This window comes from Arachis hypogaea, chromosome 5 (genome assembly GCF_003086295.3).
Source record: "Arachis hypogaea cultivar Tifrunner chromosome 5, arahy.Tifrunner.gnm2.J5K5, whole genome shotgun sequence".
Lineage (NCBI taxonomy): Eukaryota > Viridiplantae > Streptophyta > Magnoliopsida > Fabales > Fabaceae > Arachis > Arachis hypogaea.
In genome coordinates this window covers 17,908,568-17,924,275 of record NC_092040.1, presented here as the reverse complement: position 1 = coordinate 17,924,275, position 15,708 = coordinate 17,908,568, and the positions used below count along the sequence as shown (strand labels likewise).

The 15,708-nt window shown below is 39.4% G+C and overlaps 2 non-coding genes across 2 annotated transcripts; one reads left to right on the top strand and one right to left on the bottom strand.

Annotated features, from left to right (window-relative positions):
• Positions 1 to 399: 399 nt before the first annotated feature.
• On the top strand, positions 400 to 507 carry LOC112804153 (small nucleolar RNA R71). Its single transcript, XR_003202771.1, has one exon. It is a non-coding gene; the product is annotated as a small nucleolar RNA R71 (small nucleolar RNA).
• Positions 508 to 12,372: 11,865 nt separating this feature from the next.
• On the bottom strand, positions 12,373 to 12,476 carry LOC112804956 (small nucleolar RNA R71). Its single transcript, XR_003203572.1, has one exon. It is a non-coding gene; the product is annotated as a small nucleolar RNA R71 (small nucleolar RNA).
• Positions 12,477 to 15,708: the final 3,232 nt, after the last annotated feature.

The following is a 15,708-nucleotide window of genomic DNA, read 5'->3' as shown; positions in this document are numbered from 1 at the left end:
ATAGGGTTCTCCCATGTAATTCACCTCTTCCATTGAAGGGTTCTCAGGATCATAAGCTTCTTCTTCAGATGAAGCATCCTTAGTACTGCCTGGTGCAGCTTGCATTCCAGACAGACTTTGAGAAATCATATTGACTTGCTGAGTCAATATTTTGTTCTGAGCCAATATGGCATTCAGAGTATCAATCTCAAGAACTCCTTTCTTCTGATTCGTCCCATTGTTCACAGGATTCCTTTTAGAAGTGTACATGAATTGGTTATTTTCAACCATTTCAATGAGTTCTTGAGTTTCTGTAGGCGTCTTCTTCAAATGAAGAGATCCTCCAGCAGAGCTGTCCAATGACATCTTGGACAGTTCAGACAGACCATCATAGAAGATACCTATGATGCTCCATTCAGAAAGCATGTCAGAAGGACACTTTCTGATCAATTGTTTGTATCTTTCCCAAGCTTCATAGAGGGATTCACCTTCCTTCTGTCTGAAGGTTTGGACTTCCACTCTAAGCTTACTCAATTTTTGAGGTGGAAAGAACTTTGCCAAGAAGGCATTGACTAGCTTTTCCCAAGAGTTCAAGCTTTCTTTAGGTTGTGAGTCCAACCATATCCTAGCTCTGTCTCTTATAGCAAAAGGGAATAGCATAAGTCTGTAGACCTCAGGGTCAACCCCATTGGTCTTGACAGTGTCGCAGATTTGCAAGAATTCAGCTAAAAACTGATGAGGATCTTCTAATGGAAGTGCATGGAACTTGCAATTCTGTTGCATTAGAGAAACTAATTGAGGCTTAAGCTCAAAGTTGTTTGCTCCAATGGCAGGGATAGAGATGCTTCTCCCATAGAAGTCGGGAGTAGGTGCAGTAAAGTCACCCAACACCTTCCTTGTATTGTTGGCATTGTTGTTATTTTCAGCTGCCATGGGTTCTTCTTCTTTGAAGATTTCTGTTAGGTCCTCTACAGAGAGTTGTGCCTTAGCTTCTCTTAGCTTTCGCTTCAAGGTCCTTTCAGGTTTAGGGTCAGCCTCAACAAGAATGCTTTTGTCTTTGCTCCTGCTCATATGAAAGAGAAGAGAACAAGAAAATATGGAATCCTCTATGTCACAGTATAGAGATTCCTTGAGGTGTCAGAAGAAAAGAAAAATAGAAGGAAGAGGTAGAAGAATTCGAACTTATCAAGAAAGATAGAGTTCGAATTGTGCATTAAGGAGGAGTGTTAGTCCATAAATAGAAGGATGTGAGAAGAGGGGAAGAAATTTTTGAAAATTAATTAAAAAGATTTTAAAAATATTTTGAAAAAGATTAATTGATTTTCGAAAACTAAGAGTGGGAAAGAAATCAAGTGATTTTTGAAAAAGATTTTGAAATAAGAAATTAAAAAGATATGATTGAAAACTATTTTGAAAAAGATGTGATTTAAGAAGATATGATTGAAAAAGATATAGTTTTAAAAAGACATGATTGAGAAGATATGATTTGAAAAACAATTTAAAAAGATTTGATTTTGAAAATTAATGACTTGGCTAACAAGAAAAGATATGATTCAAACATTAAACCTTTCTCAACAGAAAAGGCAACATACTTGAAATGTTGAATCAAATCATTAATTGATAGCAAGTATCTTTGAAAATGGAAAGGAATTGATTTTGAAAAAGATTTGATTGAAAAGATTTGATTTGAAAAAGATTTGATTTTGAAAAATTTTGAAAACTTGAAAAAAATTGGCATTAAAAACAAAATCTTCCCTCTTGTGCCGTCCTGGCGTTAAACGCCCAGAATGGTGCACATTCTGGCATTTAACGCCCAAAACTCACCCCTTTTAGGCGTTTAACGCCCAGCCAGGCACCCTGGCTGGCGTTTAAACGCCAGTTTTCCTTCTTCACTGGGCATTTTGGACGCCCAGCTTTTTTCTGTGTAATTCCTCTGTAGTATGTTTTGAATCTTCAATTCTCTGTATTATTGACTTGAAAAGACACAAATTAAAAATTTTTTGGATTTTTAATAATGAGGAATAATCAAAATGCAACTGAAATCAAATAAACAATGCATGCAAGACACCAAACTTATAAGTTTGTATACTATTGACAATAACAAGTTGAGAATGCATATGAGAAACAACAAAACACTCAAGACAAGAGAATTTAAAGATCAGAGCAAGTAAATCATCAAGAACAACTTGAAGATCACTGAAGACACATGATAAATGCAAGAAGAACGGAAACATGCAATTGACACCAAACTTAAAATGAGACTAGTGTCTCAATAAGAAACATAAAATATTTTTGGTTTTTTTTATGATTTTGTAATTTTTTTGGTTTTTTCGAAAATTAAGTGGAAAAGAAAATAAAGATATCAAAATTCTTAATGAGAATTTCAGGAATCATGCAATGTTAGTCTAAAGCTTCAGTCTAAAGGAATTAGACATGGCTAGCCAAGCTTCAGCAGGACATTGCATTCAAGAGCTAAATTGATGAAAATCAATCAGCTTTGGTGATGATAAGAACATCACCTTGAAACACTAGAATTCATTCTTAAGAACTCTGAAGAAAAATACCTAATCTAAGAAAAAAGATGAACCGTCAGTTGTCCAAACTCGAACAATCCCCGGCAACGGCACCAAAAACTTGGTGCACGAAATTGTGATCATCAATGGCGCCATCAACATGGTACGCACAATTGTAATCTCAACTCATTATCACAACTTCGCACAACTAACCAGCAAGTGCACTGGGTCGTCCAAGTAATAAACCTTACGCGAGTAAGGGTCGATCCCACGGAGATTGTTGGTATGAAGCAAGCTATGGTCACCTTGTAAATCTTAGTCAGACAGATTCAAATGGTTATGGATGATATATGAATAAAGCATAAAGATAGAGATACTTATGTAATTCATTGGTGAGAATTTCAGATAAGCGAATGGAGATGCTTTGTCCCTTCCGTCTCTCTACTTTCCTACTGTCTTCATCCAATCCTTCTTACTCCTTTCCATGGAAAGCTATATGTAGGGTTTCACCGTTGTCAGTGGCTACCTCCCATCCTCTCAGTGAAAATGTTCTACGCACCCTGTCACGGCACGGCTAATCATCTGTCGGTTCTCAATCAGGTTGGAATAGAATCCAGTGATTCTTTTGCGTCTGTCACTAACGCCCAGCCTTCAGGAGTTTGAAGCTTGTTACAGTCATTCAATCATTGAATCCTACTCAGAATACCACAAACAAGGTTTAGACCTTCCAGATTCACTTGAATGCCGCCATCAATTCTAGCTTATACCACGAAGATTCCGATCAAGGGATCCAAGAGATAAACATTCAAGCCTTGTTTGCTTGTAGAACAGATGTGGTTGTCAGGCACTCGTTCATAAGTGAGAATGATGATGAGTGTCACATAATCATCACATTCATCATGTTCTTGGGTGCAAATGAATATCTTAGAACAAGAATAAGCTGAATTGAATCGAAGAACAATAGTAATTGCATTAATACTCGAGGTACAGCAGAGCTCCACACCTTAATCTATGGTGTGTAGAAACTCTACCATTGAAAATACATAAAAACAAGGTCTAGGCATGGCCGTGAGGCCAGCCCCCATGATCTAAGATAGCATAAGACTAAAGATAGCTACCAAGATAAGAATACAATAGTAAAAGGTCCTATGTGTAGAGAACTAGTAGCCTAGGGTTTACAAGGATGAGTAAATGACATAAAAATCCACTTCCGGGCCCACTTGGTGTGTGCCTGGGCTGAGCATTGAAGCATTTTCGTGTAGAGACTACTCTTGGAGTTAAACGCCAGCTTTTGTGCCAGTTTGGGCGTTTAACCCCCATTCTTGTGCCAGTTCCGGCGTTTAACGCCGGGCAGTTTTGAGCTGATTTGGAACGCCGGTTTGGGCCATCAAATCTCGGGCAAAGTATGGACTATTATATATTGCTGGAAAGACCAGGATGTCTAATTTCCAACACAATTAAGAGCGCGCCAATTGGGCTTTTGTAGCTCCAGAAAATCTACTTCGAGTGCAGGGAGGTCAGAATCCAACAGCATCTGCGGTCCTTTTCAGCCTCTGAATCAGATTTTTGCTCAGGTCCCTCAATTTCAGCCAGAAAATACCTGAAATCACAGAAAAACACACAAAATCATAGTAAAGTCTAGAAAAGTGAATTTTAACTAAAAACTAATAAAACTATACTAAAAACTAACTAAAACATACTAAAAACAATGCCAAAAAGTGTATAAATTATCCGCTCATCACAACACCAAACTTAAATTGTTACTTGTCCCCAAGCAACTAAAAATCAAATAAGATAAAAAGAAGAGAATATGCAATGAACTCCAAAAACATCTATGAAGATCAGTATTAATTAGATGAGCGGGGCTTTAGCTTTTTGCCTCTGAATAGTTTTGGCATCTCACTCTATCCTTTGAAATTCAGAATGATTGGCTTCTATAGGAACTCAGAATCCAGATAGTGTTATTGATTCTCCTAGTTAAGTATGATGATTCTTGAACACAGCTACTTTATGAGTCTTGGCCGTGGCCCAAAGCACTCTGTCTTCCAGTATTACCACCGGATACATACATGCCACAGACACATAACTGGGTGAACCTTTTCAGATTGTGATTCAGCTTTGCTAGAGTCCCCAATTAGAGGTGTCCAGGGTTCTTAAGCACACTCTTTTTGCTTTGGATCACAACTTTATTTTTTTTCTCTCTTTTTTTTGTTTTTCTCTCTCTTTTTTTTGTATTCATTGCTTTTTATTGCTTCAAGAATCATTTTTATGATTTTTCAGATCCTCAGTAACATGTCTCCTTTTTCATCATTCTTTCAAGAGCCAACATTCATGAACAACAAATTCAAAAGATTTATGCACTGGTCAAGCATACATTCAGAAACCAAAATATTGCCACCACATCAAAATAATTAATCTGTTATAAAATTTAAAATCATGCAATTCTTCTCTTTTTCAATTAAGAACATTTTTCATTCAAGAAAGGTGATGGATTCATAGGACATTCATAACTTTAAGGCATAGACACTAAGACACTAATGATCATAAAACACAAACATGAATAGACATAAGCATGATTTTTCGAAAAACAGAAAAATAAAGAACAAGGAGATTAAAGAACGGGTCCACCTTAGTGATGGCGGCTTGTTCTTCCTCTTGAAGATCTTATGGAGTGCTTGAGCTCCTCAATGTCTCTTCCTTGCCTTTGTTGCTCCTCTCTCATGATTCTTTGATCTTCTCTAATTTCATGGAGGAGGATGGAATGTTCTTGGTGCTCCACCTTTAGTTGTCCCATGTTGGAACTCAATTCTCCTAGGGAGGTATTGATTTGCTCCCAATAGTTTTGTGGAGGAAAGTGCATCCCTTGAGGCATCTCAGGGATTTCATGATGAGAGGGGTCTCTTGTTTGCTCCATCCTTTTCTTAGTGATGGACTTGTCCTCATCAATGAGGGTGTCTCCCTCTATGTCAACTCCAACTGAATAACAGAGGTGACAAATGAGATGAGGAAAGGCTAACCTTGCCAAGGTAGAGGACTTGTCCGCCACCTTATAAAGTTCTTGGGATATAACCTCATGAACTTCTACTTCCTCTCCAATCATGATGCTATGAATCATGATAGCCCGGTCTATAGTAACTTCGGACCGGTTGCTAGTCAGAATGATTGAGCATTGGATAAACTCCAACCATCCTCTAGCCACGGGCTTGAGGTCATGCCTTCTCAGTTGAACCGGCTTCCCTCTTGAATCTCTCTTCCATTGAGTGCCCTCTTCACAGATGTCTATGAGGACATGGTCCAACCTTTGATCAAAGTTGACCCTTCTAGTGTAAGGGTGTTCATCTCCTTGCATCATGGGCAAGTTGAATGCCAACCTTACATTTTCCGGACTAAAATCTAAGTATTTCCCCCGAACCATTGTAAGCCAATTCTTTGGGTCCGGGTTCACACTTTGATCATGGTTCTTGGTGATCCATGCATTGGCATAGAACTCTTGAACCATTAAGATTCCGACTTGTTGAATGGGGTTGGTAAGAACTTCCCAACCTCTTCTTCAGATCTCATGTCGGATCTCCGAATATTCACTCTTTTTGAGTTTGAAAGGGACCTCCGGGATCACCTTCTTCATGGCCACAACTTCATAGAAGTGGTCTTGATGCACCCTTGAGATGAATCTCTCCATCTCCCATGACTCGGAGGTGGAAGCTTTTGCCTTCCCTTTCCTCTTTCTAGAGGTTTCTCCGGCCTTGGATGCCATAAATGGTTATGGAAAAATAAAAAGCAATGCTTTTACCACACCAAACTTAAAAGGTTTGCTCGTCCTCGAGCAAAAGAAGAAAGAAGAGAGTAGAAGAAGAAGAAATGAAGGAGATGGATGAAGCTTTGTGGTTCGGCTAAGGGGAAGAAGTAGTGTTTAGGTTGTGTAAAAATGAAGGAGTGAAGATGGGTTTTGATAGGTGAGAGGTTTTTGGAGAAGAGGTATTGAGGTGATTGGTGAATGGGAGAAGAAGAGAGAGAGTGGTGGGTAGGTGGGGATCCTGTGGGGTCCACAGATCCGGAGGTGTCAAGGAAAATTCGTCCCTGCACCAAGTGGCGAGCAAAAATGCTCTTTATGCCAATTCTGGCGTTAAACACCGGGCTAGTGCCCATTTCTGGCGTTTAACGCCAGCTTCTTGCCCTTTCCTGGCGTTTAACGCCAGTCTGGTGTCCCTTTCCGGCGTTAAACGCCCAGAATGGTGCCAGACTGGGCGTTAAACGCCCATTTGCTGCCCTTACTAGCGTTTAAACGCCAGCAAGGTCTTCTTCCAGGGTGTGCTGTTTTTCTTTCTGTTTTTCATTCTGTTTTATCTTTTTCAATTGATTTTCTGACTTCCCATGATCATCAACCTACAGAAAACATAAAATAACAAAGGAAAAATAGATAAATATAACATTGGGTTGCCTCCCAACAAGCGCTTCTTTAATGTCAGTAGCTTGACAGTGGGCTCTCATGGAGCCTCACATATGCTCAGAGCAATGTTGGAACCTCCCAACACCAAACTTAGAGTTTGAATGTAGGGGTTCAACACCAAACTTAGAAGTTGGTTGTGGCCTCCCAACACCAAACTTAGAGTTTGATTGTGGGGGCTCTGTTTGGCTCTATTTTGAGAGAAGCTCTTCATGCTTCCTCTCCATGGTTACAGAGGGATATCCTTGAGCCTTAAACACAAGGGATTCTTCATTCACTTGAATGATCAATTCTCCTCTGTCAACATCAATCACAGCCTTTGCTGTGGCTAGGAAGGGTCTGCCAAGGATGATGGATTCATCCATGCACTTCCCAGTCTCTAGGACTATGAAATCAGCAGGGATGTAATGGTCTTCAACTTTTACCAGAACATCCTCTACAAGTCCATAAGCTTGTTTTCTTGAATTGTCTACCATTTCTAGTGAGATTCTTGCAGCTTGCACCTCAAAGATCCCTAGCTTCTCCATTACATAGAGAGGCATGAGGTTTATGCTTGACCCTAGGTCACACAAAGCCTTCTTAAAGGTCATGGTGCCTATGGTACAAGGTATTGAAAACTTCCCAGGATCTTGTCTCTTTTGAGGTAATTTCTACCTAGTCAAGTTATCCAGCTCTTTGGTGAGCAAAGGGGGTTCATCCTCCCAAGTCTCATTACCAAATAACTTGTCATTTAGCTTCATGATTGTTCCAAGGTACTTTGCAACTTGCTCTTCAGTGACATCTTCATCCTCTTCAGAGGAAGAATACTCATCAGAGCTCATGAATGCCAGAAGTAAATTCAATGGAATCTCTAAGGTCTCAGTGTGTGCCTCAGATTCCCATGGTTCCTCATTAGGGAACTCATTGGAGGCCAGTGAACGTCCATTGAGGTCTTCCTCAGTGGCGATCTCTGCCTCTTCCTCCTCTCCAAGTTCGGCCATGTGGGTCATGTTAATGGCCTTGTATTCTCCTTTTGGATTCTCTTCTGTATTGCTTGGAAGAGTACTAGGAGGGAGTTCAGTAATTTTCTTGCTCAGCTGTCCCACTTGTGCCTCCAAGTTTCTAATGGAGGACCTTGTTTCAGTCATGAAACTTTGAGTGGTTTGATTAGATCAGAGACCATGGTTGCTAAGTCAGAGTTGCTCTGCTTAGAATTCTCTGTCTGTTGCTGAGAAGATGATGGAAAAGGCTTGCCATTGCTAAACCTGTTTCTTCCACCATTATTGTTGTTGAAACCTTGTTGAGGTCTCTGTTGATCCTTCCATGAAAGATTTGGATGATTTCTCCATGAAGGATTATAGGTGTTTCCATAGGGTTCTCCCATGTAATTCACCTCTTCCATTGAAGGGTTCTCAGGATCATAAGCTTCTTCTTCAGATGAAGCATCCTTAGTACTGCCTGGTGCAGCTTGCATTCCAGACAGACTTTGAGAAATCATATTGACTTGCTGAGTCAATATTTTGTTCTGAGCCAATATCGCATTCAGAGTATCAATCTCAAGAACTCCTTTCTTCTGATTCGTCCCATTGTTCATAGGATTCCTTTTAGAAGTGTACATGAATTGGTTATTGATGAGCGGATAATTTATACGCTTTTTGGCATTGTTTTTAGGTAGTTTTTAGTAAGTTTGAGCTACTTTTAGGGATGTTTTCATTAGTTTTTATGTTAAATTCACATTTCTGGACTTTACTATGAGTTTGTGTGTTTTTCTGTGATTTCAGGTAAATTCTGGCTGAAATTGAGGGACTTGAGCAAAATTCTGAAGAAGGCTGACAAAAGGACTGCTGATGCTGTTGGAATCTGACCTCCCTGCACTCGAAATGGATTTTCTGGAGTTACAGAACTCCAATTGGCGCGCTCTCAACGGCGTTGGAAATTAGACATCCAGGGCTTTCCAGCAATATATAATAGTCCATACTTTATTCGGGAATTGACGACGTAACATGGCGTTGAACGCCAAGTACATGCTGCTGTCTGGAGTTAAACGCCAGAAAAACGTCATGATCCGGAGTTGAACGCCCAAAACACGTCATAACTTGGAGTTCAACTCCAAGAGAAGCCTCAGCTCGTGGATAGATCAAGCTCAGCCCAAGCATACACCAAGTGGGCCCCGGAAGTGGATTTATGCATCAATTACTTACTCATGTAAACCCTAGTAGCTAGTTTATTATAAATAGGACTTTTTATCAGTGTATTAGACATCTTGGGACGATTAGTTCTCAGATCATGGGGGCTGGCCATTCGGCCATGCCTGAACCTTTTACTTATGTATTTTCAACGGTGGAGTTTCTGCACACCATAGATTAAGGGTGTGGAGCTCTGCTGTACCTCAAGTATTAATGCAATTCTATTCTCTTTTATTCAAATCTCTCTTATTCTTATTCCAAGATATTCATTCGTACCCAAGAACATGATGAATGTGATGATTAAGTAACCCTCATTATCATTCTCACTTATGAACGCACGTGATTGACAACCACTTCCGTTCTACATGCAACAGAGCTTGAAGGTGTATCTCTTAGATTCCCCAACAGAATCTTCGTGGTATAAGCTAGATAGATGGCGGCATTTATGAGGATCCGGAAAGTCTCACCTTGTCTGTGGTATTCCGAGTAGGATCCTGGGAATCCGGAAAGTCTCACCTTGTCTGTGGTATTCCGAGTAGGATTCCGGTAATGAATGACTGTGACGTGCTTCAGACTCGCAAGTGCTGGGCGTTAGTGACAGACGCAAAAGAATCAAGGGATTCTATTCCAGTAGGAGCGGGAACCAACCAGTGATTAGCCGTGCTGTGACAGAGCGCGTGAGCGTAGTTTTCACTGCGAGGATGGGATGTAGCTTTCGGCCAGGTGATGCCTCCAAACGATTAGCCATGCGAGTGACAGCCGCAGAGGACCATTTTCCCGAGAGGATTCAAAGTAGCCATCGTCGAACAGTGAACCCCTATACACAGCTTGCCATGGAAAGGAGTAAGAAGGATTGAGTTGAAGCAGTAGGAAAGCAGGCGTCCGTGAGCCATGCAGTATCTCCATATGCTTATCTGAAATTCCCACCAATGAATCTGCATAAGTGCTCTATCCCTTTTATTATTTCTATTTTCTTATTTCTATTTTCAAAAACCCATAAACCAATTTAATCTGCCTAACTGAGATTTACAAGGTGACCATAGTTTGATTCATACCAACAATCTCTGTGGGATCGACCCTTACTCACGTAAGGTTTATTACTTGGACGACCCAGTACACTTGCTGGTTAGTTGAACGGAGTTGTGTCCACTCGTGCCAATTTCAAATTCCATAAAAGTACAACTTAAAGAATAGTGATCACAATTTCGTCCACCAAGTTTTTGGCGCCGTTGCCGGGGATTGTTCGAGTATGGACAACTAACGGTTCATCTTGTTGCTCAGATTAGGTAATTTTCTTTTCAAAAACTTTTTCAAAAATTTTCCTTTTCTTTTTCGTTCTTCCAAAAATGTTTTTCGAAAAAAATTAAAATAAAAATACAAAAAAATTAGAAAATCATAAAAATCAAAAATATTTTGTATTTCTTGTTTGAGTCTTGTGTTAATTTTTAAGTTTGGTGTCAATTGCATGCTTTTAAAATTTTTCTTGCATCTTTTTTTTCGAAAATTCCATGCATTCATAGTGTTCTTCATGATCTTCAAGTTGTTCTTGACAAGTCTTCTTGTTTGATCTTGATGATTTCTTATTTTGTGTTGTTTGTTGTTTTTCATGTGCATTTTTTGTTTGTTAGAGTCCATGCATTAAAGATTTCTAAGTTTGGTGTCTTGCATGTTTTCTTTGCATCAAAATTTTTTCAAAATTATGTTCTTGATGTTCATCATGATCTTCAAAGTGTTCTTGGTGTTCATCTTGACATTCATAGTGTTCTTGCATGCATCTTGTGTTTTGATCCAAAATTTTCATGTTTTGGGTCATTTTTGTGTTTTTCTTTAAAAATTCAAAAAAAAATCAAAAAAATATATTTTCCTTATTTCCCTCCAAGTTTTCGAAATTTTGGGTTGACTTAGTCAAAAATTTTTAAAATTAGTTATTTCTTACAAGTCAAGTCAAAATTTCAATTTTAAAAATCTTATCTTTTCAAAATCTTTTTCAAAAAATCATATCTTTTTCATTTTTTTTATTATTTTCGAAAATTTTAAAAATTAATTTTCAAAACTCTTTTTCTTATCTCTTATATCTAATTTTCGAAATTAGCTAACAATTAATGTGATTGGTTCAAAAATTTGAAGTTTGTTACTTTCTTGTTAAGAAAGGTTCAATCTTTAAGTTCTAGAATCTTATCTTGTGGTTTCTTGTTAGTTAAGTCAATTTTAAAATTAAATCTTTTTATCTTTTATCTTATCTTTTTCAAAATTTTATCTTTTCCAAAATTTGATTTCAAAATTTCTTATCTAAACTCCTATCTTCTTATCTTTTTCAAAATTTGATTTTAAATCTTTTTCAATCAACTAACTAACTTTTTGTTTATTTCTTATCTTTTTCAAAACCAACTAACTACCTATCCCTCTCTAATTTTCGAAAATTCTCCCTCTTTTTTTTTCAAAAATTCTTTTTGTTTTAAAATTTTAATTTTAATTATATTTTGTCTTTGAATTTCGAAAATTACTAACCTCTTTTTCAAAAATTATTTTCGAAATTTCTCTTTTCTTCTCTTATTCTATTTAATTAATTAATTACTAACACTTCTCTTCACCTCTCTTCATCTAAGAATCCGAACTTCTTATATCCCTTGTATTTGGATTCTTCTACCCCTTTTCTCTGTATACTAACAGAAAGGAATCTCTATACTGTGACATAGAGGATTCCTCCTTCTTTTCTTGTTTTCTTCTCTTTCATATGAGCAGGAACAGGGAAAAAGGCACTCTTGTTGAAATTGATCCAGAACCTGAAAGGACTCTGAAGAGAAAATTAAGAGAAGCTAAATTACAACAATCCAGAAATAACCTTTCAGAAATTTTCGAACAAGAGAAGGAGATGGCAGCCGAAAATAATAATAATAATGCAAGGAGAATGCTTGGTGACTTCACAAAGCCAACGTCCAAGTTTGATGGAAGAAGCATCTCCATTCCTGCCATTGGAGCCAATAACTTTGAGCTGAAACCTCAGCTAGTTGCCTTAATGCAACAAAACTGCAAGTTTTATGGGCTTCCATTTGAAGATCCTTATCAGTTTTTAACTGAGTTCTTGCAGATCTGTGAGACTGTAAAGACGAATGGAGTTAATCCTGAAGTCTACAGACTCATGCTTTTCCCTTTTGCTGTAAGAGATAGAGCTAGAATATGGTTGGATTCACAACCTAAGGATAGCCTGGACTCCTGGGATAAGCTGGTCACTGCCTTCTTAGATAAATTCTTTCCTCCTCAAAAGCTGAGCAAGCTGAGAGTGGATGTTCAAACCTTCAAACAAAAAGATGGTGAATCCCTCTATGAAGCTTGGGAAAGATACAAGCAATTGACCAAAAGATGTCCATCTGACATGTTTTCAGAATGGACCCTATTAGATATATTCTATTATGGTCTCTCTGAATTTTCGAAAATGTCATTGGACCATTCTGCAGGTGGATCTATTCACCTGAAGAAGACGCCTGAAGAGGCTCAAGAACTCATTGACATGGTTGCAAACAACCAGTTTATGTACACCTCTGAGAGAAATTTCGTGAATAATGGGATACCTCAGAAGAAAGGAGTTCTTGAAATTGATGCTCTGAATGCCATATTGGCTCAGAACAAAGTGTTGACTCAACAGGTCAACATGATCTCTCAAAATCTGAATGGATTGCAACATGCATCCAACAGTACTAGAGAGGCTGCTTCTGAAGAAGCTTATGATCCTGAGAACCCTGCCATGGTAGAGGTTAATTACATGGGTGAACCATATGGAAACACCTATAACCCATCATGGAGAAATCATCCAAATTTCTCCTGGAAGGATCAACAAAAGCCTCAACAAGGCTTTAACAATGGTGGACGCAATAGGCTGAGCAATAGTAAGCCATATCCATCATCTTCTCAGCAACAAACAGAGAATTCTGAACAAAACACTTCTAATTTAGCCAATATAGTCTCTGATCTGTCAAAGGCCACTTTCAGTTTCATGAATGAAACAAGATTCTCCATCAGAAATCTGGAGGCACAAGTGGGCCAGCTGAGTAAGAAAGTCATTGAAACTCCTCCTAGTATTCTCCCAAGTAATACAGAAGAGAATCCAAAAGGAGAGTGCAAGGCCATTGATTTAGTCAATGTGGTCGAATGCACAAGGGAGGAGGAGGACGAAAATCCTAGTGAGGAAGACCTCCTAGGACGTCCCTCAAGCAAGAAGGAGTTTCCTATTAAGGATCCAAAGGAATCTGAGGCTCATAAAGAGACCATAGAGATTCCATTAAATCTCCTTCTGCCATTCATGAGCTCTGAAGACTATTCATCCTCTGAAGAGGATGAAGATGTGACTGGAGAGCAAATTGCTCAATACTTAGGAGCTATCATGAAGCTGAATGCCAAGTTGTTTGGTAATGAGACTTGGGAAAGTGAACCTCCCTTGCTCATTAGTGAACTAGATACTTGGATTCAGAAAACTCTACCTCAAAAGAAACAAGATCCTGGCAAGTTCTTAATACCTTGTACCATTGGCACCATGAGCTTTGAAAAAGCTCTATGTGATCTAGGGTCAGGGATAAATCTTATGCCACTCTCTGTAATGGAGAAGCTGGGGATCATAGAGGTACAACCTGCCTTGTTCTCATTGCAATTGGCAGATAAGTCATTGAGACAAGCTTATGGAATAGTAGAGGACATGCTAGTAAAGGTTGAAGGCCTTTACATTCCTGCTGATTTCATAATCTTAGACACTAGGAAGGAAGAGGATGATTGCATCATCCTTGGAAGACCTTTCCTAGCCACAGCAGAAGCTATGATAGATGTCAACAGAGGTGAGTTAGTCCTTCAATTGAATGGGGACTACCTTGTGTTTAAGGCACATGGCCATCCCTCTGTGACAGAAGAGAGTAAGCATGCAGAGCTTCTCTCAGTTCAGAGTCAAGAAGAACCCACACAGTCAAACTCTAAGTTTGGTGTTGTGAGGCCACAACCAAACTCTAAGTTTGGTGTTAAGACCCCATATCCAAACTCTAAGTTTGGTGTTGGAACTACACTAACATTGACCTGATCACCTTGTGGCTCCATGAGAGCCACTGTCAAGCTATTGACATTAAAGAAGCGCTTGTTGGGAGGCAACCCAATTTTATTTATCTAATTTTTATTTTATTGTTATTTTGTGTTTTATTAGGTACATGATCATGAGGAGTCACGAAAAAAAAAATCAAAAAAATTAAAAACAGAGTCAAAAACAGAAGAAAAAAATTTTTCACCCTGGAGGACGCACAGGCTGGCGTTCAACGCCAGTAAGATGCATTTGGCTGGCGTTCAACGCCATAACAGAGCACCATTCTGGCGCTGAACGCCAGAAACAAGCAACATCCTGGCGCTGAATGCCAGGAATGTGCCTAGAGGAGACAAACTGGCGCTGAACGCCAGTAACAAGCATGAAACTGGCGTTCAACGCCAGAAACATGCTTTACATGGGCATTGAACGCCCAGAATGTGCACCAATGGGCGTTTAAACGCCAGAATGGTGTGCAAAGGCATTTTACATGCCTATTTGGTGCAGGGATGGAATTCCTTGACACCTCACGATCTGTGGACCTCACAGGATCCCCACCTACCTCGCCCTCTCTCTTTTCATGGTCATCCCTTCTGTTTTTCATTCACCACCTACATCTATCCACTCTTCCCCATACACCCCACCTACCTTTCCAATTCAACTTCTCTTTCCCACCCAATCCCACCCATATAGCCGAATCCATCTCCCCTCACTCACCTCCATTTTCTTCTTCTTCTTCTTCCTCTCTTCTTTCTTCTCTTGCTCGAGGGCGAGCAATATTTTATGTTTGGTGTGGTAAAAGCATAGCTTTTTTGCTTTTCCATTACCATTAATGGCACCTAAGGCCAGAGAAACCTCAAAGGGAAGACAAAAGCTTCCACCTCTGAGTCTTGGGAGATGGAAAGACTCATATAAAGCCGTCATAGCTCAGTGGTAGAACATGTGGCTGCAAATCAAGAAATCCCTGAGATACCTCAGGGGATAAGTTGTCCTCCACACAAATATTGAAGCAACTAAGGGTAGAAACACCAAAATTACTAGGAACCATGATCAAAGTATGAACCCGAATCCAAAGAACTATATCACAATGGTTTGGGGGAAATACTTAGATTTTAGTCCGGGAAATGTGAGGTTGGCGTTTCATTTGCCCATGATGCAAGGAGATGAACGCCCCTACACTAGAAGGGTCAACTTTAATCAAAGGTTGGACCAAGTCCTAATGGACATATGTGTGGAAGGAGCTCAGTGGAGAATAGATTCCAAAGGCAAGCCAGTTCAACTAAGAAGACTGGATCTCAAGCCTGTGGCTAGAGGATGGTTGGAGTTCATTCAGCGCTCCATCATTCCTACTAGCAACCGATCTGAAGTTACTGTGGATCGGGCCATCATGATCCATAGCATCATGATTGGAGAGGAAGTAGAAGTTCATGAGGTCATCTCCAATGAACTCTACAAAATAGCCGATAAGTCCTCCACCATGGCAAGGCTAGCTTTTCCTCACCTTATATGCCATCTATGTTACTCAGCTGGAGTTATCATAGAAGGAGATACCCC